Source organism: Notothenia coriiceps, unplaced genomic scaffold (assembly GCF_000735185.1).
Source record: "Notothenia coriiceps isolate Sejong01 unplaced genomic scaffold, NC01 NC01_scaffold00000339, whole genome shotgun sequence".
Lineage (NCBI taxonomy): Eukaryota > Metazoa > Chordata > Actinopteri > Perciformes > Nototheniidae > Notothenia > Notothenia coriiceps.
In genome coordinates, this window is record NW_011333040.1 from 2,836,913 (window position 1) to 2,843,391 (window position 6,479).

At 41.0% G+C, this 6,479-nt stretch overlaps 1 protein-coding gene across 1 annotated transcript in view; it reads right to left on the bottom strand.

Moving 5' to 3' along the window:
- LOC104950097 (clathrin heavy chain 1-like) overlaps positions 1 to 6,479 on the bottom strand; it is a 23,548-nt gene that overhangs the window by 498 nt on the left and 16,571 nt on the right. The window lies entirely within an intron of this gene.

Consider the following 6,479-nt stretch of genomic DNA (forward strand, 5'->3'; position numbering starts at 1 on the left):
AAACGTGCATTTTTGCTTTATTGGGGGGGTCTGGGGGGGTCCGAAAACCAGTCAGTATCTGGTGTGAGGGTTAGGGTTGGGATTAGGGTTAGGGTAATGTTGTGAATCGAGTGGCCCATGGTGGTGGTGGGGTTATGGTATGGGCAAGCGTATGTTATGGACGATGAACACAGGCCACTCGATTCACAACATTACCCCTATATAGAAAATGTTTTAGATCTTTGAGTTCCTCTCATGAAAAATGGGAGCAAAAACCAAAGTGTTGCGTTTATATTTTTGTTCAGTGTATATTGCGATATGAAAACATACAGGAATTGAAGAAAAGACAGTTTTTTTCCCTGCAAAACATCCTTTCTTAAACTTTAATGCTATACAATTGGTATTTTTTTAACTATATTTAACCGGATGGATCTGAAGTTATCAGAGCAACAAGCTGAGCTAGGCTCGGTTAGCGGCGCCGAACTGCCCTGGAGAAACACATGAAACTACTGTATTCTGTGTTTTTATCTTTAATCACCGGGTCCGTTTGTTTTGGAGATTTGATTGTGATTGCTGGTTTGCTGTCACTCACTCAAATACCCCTGACATGAGAGCCGCGCAGGTTTTCCTTTTGTAGCAAGCAGCAACATAATTGTAACATGACGTGTTTGAGTTAATTTGCCTACTTAATATCGCAAGTCCTTTTTTTTTTTTTTAATCGTCACTTCCTGCTATGTGAATATCGCGCATATCGCATTTATCGCCACGACATATCGTGCAGCCCTACCGGGGACACATATTTATGTATAAAAGACATCAAAAAGTGCATAGGTCCCCTTTATGATCCAAGATTAGCATCACAAAACTAGGATATTACATCCACTTATTTGTCAAGCTGAGAATAAAAATTCAATCCAAGTCCATGAGAATGTTTTTAAACTATTGTATGAGCATAAGAGTTTAAACTATATTGGATTTGAGCTCGTCAATATAAAGATATATGAGTTACAAACATCCATCCTATAACGATATGTCGACATAAATGCATCTTACAGATATACATTTAAAGTAAGGGCTCCTTACAGTATGATAGCATTTTAGGACTGTCCTAAAATGTGTGGATCCAATAAATATTCACGACCAGTTTCTTTCTATTTAGCATCAACTTTAAAATGAACCTCTGATGTTTAGGTTCCTTCTTCATCCAGCCCACATTGCATCACTATCTGTATTTATTCATGTTTATATTGGGAGCGCTTTCTCACTCAGCAACACTTCTAAACTGTCCAAATACTGTTCAACATTAGATAGCGCTTTCCTTATAGTTCTGACGTTTTTTTTAGGAATGTTTTCTGCCGGAAAGCCCTGTGTTTAGACCCTCGCAGGAAAAACTCCCAAAGGAACTCCACAGTTAACATGGAGAAATATTTATAACCTCGGGCGGAGCAACAGAGGAGGAACCCTCCCCCAGGACAGATGTGCAATAGATGTTGCACTTTTAAATCAAACAGGCTTTTGGGGGTGTTCCCCTTTCCTTTGGTGTGTTCTAAAGGTTTTTGAGCATGTAATAGTTTTTCAAGTGCAAAAATCCCTTAATTCCCTCCATTTCTCCCGCTGCTTGAAACGCCTCCGTTGGACTCCTTTGTTTGATTCTACAACATAGTGACATCACTATGTAACACTTATGCTTCTACTGGCTAGTGCTCCAACACATTGTACGTGATAGGCTAAGGGGCGGGACATCTCTAAGCGGTTGACCAATCACAACAGAATTAAGACCTTTTTTTTAACATTAAAGCATGGAGACATGTCACAGTAGGGCTGCTCAATTAATCGTATTTTAATCGCGATTACGATTATGGCTTGCAACGATTACGAAAACAATACGTTGTTTTCGTAATCGTTGCAAGCCATAATCGTAATCGCGATTAAAATACGATTAATTGAGCAGCCCTACTGTGACATGTCTCCATGCTTTAATGTTAAAANGTTGGTTATATAGTGTACAATTTACACTATGTGGTCTAGGTCCATACTCTTGTTTATGAGCGATTTCAAGTCTAGAAACGGCATAAACATGATAAACAACGATCGTATATAAACCAATGTCGTATAAAGGCCTATGCAAAACGGCGGTCGTTTAGACTAATCTTCCCCTACTTACGCATTCATTAGAGAAAACATTCATACATTAACAAACATACGAGGTGGTTTAAATAACAATTATCCTTTCTATTATTCTCCAAGTTGTTTGTGTGGCCATGGAGGAGTGCAAACAGGCGTTGTTTAATCATTTAGATTGCTCTTATCATGTGAAAAATAATTCTTCTTATATGATAAGAGGAGGTAACATTTTATTATGGTATATTTCCACAATTCTCGCCATTCTCACTCTGGGCAACGGTGTCGGCAGTTCTGTGTCTTTCCCGTCGCTGTTTGGCTTTAGTGCGTACGCCGGGTAGAGTTAGGGAGGACCGCACGTTTTCCCGTCAAGTAGTATGATAAATCGCAAACTTGCGTAGAAACTTGCATTACGCAATTTTGACGTATATCCCTTTTAAAGGAGGCCTGAGTGTAGTTCATTAAGCGTACACAAAAAAAAATGGTTACTCACAGTTTACGACTTTTCTTTTTACTTGCAAAATTATCTTAATTGACAAACTTCATAGTGTATTTCGTGGCCAATCGAACGGGATCGAAAGTAAACTTCTCTCCCATTGACTCAATACACATTTCCGAATAAGTCCCATGTAGCCCCCGGAAGGGAGGGCTCCACTCTATAGCGTAGCCGGGCCATGCGGGCCTTACCGAATGCGCCAGATTTTGGCCCATGAAATATACACTTGGCCCCACCCACAGACCCAGGCCACGCAACCAAGCACAATTGCTGTAACCACCACCTCCGAACCCAACCGACTCATATGCTTAATAACTACCTTACAGCTTTGCATCTTCTTGTAGCAATACTAACTCACATATACAACTAAGCGTGAAATATAAACAAAACTGTCCAGACGGCGAAATCTAGCACAAAATTCCTGACAATAGGACCTCAATTGTCACTTTAAATAAACATTTGAATGGAACATTCAAATCATAAATAAATATAACGTAAATAACATGACCTCTTAAATTAAAATAAATGAACATTAACACCACTATTTCATTTATAAATGCTATACAAAAAAAATAAGCAGCAATTTTTTTATTAAATATCCATACAACTACAAAATAAGCGGCTATTAAAGTGTAGCGGACAACAACGGAAATGGAAATGAAAGGGCCTGATGTGTGCTAAATCAGAAGCATTACCTGTTCTCAGTCTTTTCTCATCAGCATCTCTGTGTGATCCAGTATCGCTACCATAGCCTGCCCTTAAAGTTATCAGAGCCCTTCCTAGCCAAACTGGCTTTTCAGGACACATGGCAGACGCAAAGCTTATGGGACAGGCCGCGGAGCCTAAAGATGGACTGTTGGTCCTGGCACCAGGGAGGACACGATTTAGTAGGAATAGCTGCTAAAACTGACCTAAATGTCAGCTAAAAGAGTGAATTAAAACCTCTGAATTTTCTGTGAGATTTAACAGTACTAAAGTGGGGTAGGTATTTTGGAAAACCAGCTCGAAATAGCCTAGAATTTAAACGGAAGGCACCAGGGCAGGTAGCCATCAAGTATTTTAGCCGGGCCGCGAAAAGATTGGTCGTGCTTTCGCACTAGGCTTCCACAGATGACTTTTTATGGATTTTCGCAAAGCACTAAGATTTTCATTGCTATCGAGAGTTAAGGAGCAATTCCATGCAATATAAAACCAAAGTGTAATCCGAGCCGGTCTCAAACTTACCCACCCCCGTTAATGTCAGCAAACATACAATTTATTTACAAGGATACGGCTTAGCTAACAGGACTAATTTCCACCACTCATGACCACCCCAACCTTATCTTTTTGAAAAAACTGGGGTTGAAACTTGTCGCCCTTTAGTCCCTCTCTCTTGTCTTACTCTCCTTTCTTTTCTTTCTTGAAAGCCTGACTTTGTTAGTCGTTGAGACATCGTACACACGTAAGTACTAGCATCCCTCCTCACATGCTCTCACTAGTCTCTCTTACCGTCTACACAGGAGCGTTAAAAAAATCTTCCAACGCCTCCAACGGTTCTCTGCCCATTCACTTTGAATGGGGTGACATCACTTTGCCAATCTTTCAGACACGCCCACCTCCAAGATTTTCAAGATTTTTTCAAAGTTCAAAAGCCGTTACGGCCCGTCCACACAGCAGCTTTCAAAAAATCTTGGAGGTGGGTGTGTCTGAAAGCTTGGGGATTTTTTGCGAGCGACGCGACCAACAACCAATCACATGAATCTCCCGCCCCAACATACAAAGCAATAGCAATGTTAAAACGAAGTAAACTGGATATCAAATCCCCAAACAGGCAAAAACCTACCAGTTTCACCCACTGTCTCTACCACATCCCTCCATGCCTGGTTCCTCCGGTTTGTATCCCGGTAAATAGTCTGGTCGTAAAGAACCGGGTGATTTGCTACCGTAATTTCTCGTTTGGAATATGAGGAAATGAACTCTCCCAGCTTACACGCGGTTTGATTGGCTAGCGCTTGTACTGTCAGATTTGCATGAACGGGATTTGATTGGCTGACGCTTCCACCTCAGCTTCGAAAAAGTTGAACATTGGCTCAACTTTTGAATCCTGAAAATCCTGGAAATCTTCACTTTGCTTCCCCACAATGCAGTTCGGCAGAAAGCGAGGCAAAGTGACGTCACCCCATTCAAAGTGAATGGGCAGAGAAGCGTTGGAAGACTTTTTTAAAACTGCTGTGTGGACGGGCCGTAGTGATGTGTCGGTCGCGAATTATCCCGCTTATTACATGGCCACATTCTCAACAAAGTAACGACATGACTCCCAATATTAATTGAAATGCTTTTATGGATTTAGAAAATTTATTTTATTGATAACAAAATATGATTTATTTAAATTTGACATGCTCGCTAAGAATATCCGTGTTACGTTGAACTACGTTAGATGCGGCAGGATGCTTGATAGTGTTGAGAGCTTTTTGATTACGATTTGAAAACATCGTGTTGCTTTAAGTAGCACAATTCATGATGGTCAAAACCATGAAGTTTCTAGATATCCCTGCCCTAATGCCAAAGGTAACGGCAACTGAATATTGTCGCCCGTTGATTCTATGTCTGACCGCTGCCGTAAAAGAGGTTTCTGCCCTGGTGCCCCTCTCTTACCGCCCCTCTGCTTATAGAATAAACACGAGGAGGGGAATCTCTTTTGTCCCTCTTCTGACCAGCCAGCAGCTGATCTCAGAGCACGTCCACCTCCCTGCAAGGGGGGGCTAGGTCAGCTGCCAGCTTCACAATCAGACCCTGCAGAAACAACGCTGGAAGAGAAATAGAGCGAAGAATGATTGCATGCTAAAAGCAGTTCTTGATTTGAAAAAAAACTTAATTTGATAACTTTATTATAGGTATGGCCCTACAATATATTTTTCAAATTTGCAGATAGTCCACTTTATAGTCATACAGACAGAATGATGTATGGATTGATGAATGATGATGATGTGTGATGTAGAGATGATCTCCGCGCTACAGCGCCTCCGTGCATGCATTCTTATTTATCAAGGGTCCTCGTAAGCGACAGATGGTAGACCTCTTAGTAAAGGCAAAGTGCGTACGTAAGTACCAGGCAGTGGTAAGTCTTTTTGGTTTTCTCAAAAACGGATTCCAGCAAGTCTGCATCAATAAATGTGTATTTACTCAAAGTAGAGAATATAGTACTTTATTAACTAGTTATAGTCACGTTTTACATGGACACATTTATATGCGATTCAGCTATATTTGCACCATATCGCATGACTAGTTCCACATATCCATATCATACAAAGATAGTATAAATTATTGTCTGCCCGGATTTTCTCATGAAATGCCAGGCTAGGATTCATGCATATTCTCGCTACAGTAGCTGCATGCGCTGCCGTTCATCGCGACTGCTATCTTGCCTTACTTCAGTTAGGTAGCCGTTGTGTGAACGGTGCTGCTCTTGTATCGAGCATGCTTCTTCGCCTCGCTATTTTTGTTGCAGCATACTAGAGCTGCCACCTACTGGACTCCTTAGTGTATTATTTTACTACATGCGATCTCTCTAGACCACCTTAGGTCTCAGCAAAGTTGGGACTGGTGCCATGATGGCCTCTTTTTTTCTATAGCTATCGTTACTGAAATAGAAGCCGTGCTGTCTCCTTCTTGCTCGCAGTAGGGCTTACTTTAATAATGTAATTTTAAAATGTCGATACAGTAGCCTATTTTATAGTTTTATAGGTGTTTGCTGTCTGTTCTTGCTGATAGCGTGGTCTCTAAGCAAGTCAGTGTTTCACTTGGGTCGGTATCAGAGGGATTACAAGGTCTAGTAAGATGCGTAGAGTATGACATTTGGCCACTCACGCCAAAATCTAGGTCGTGTGATTGAACAATGTAATTT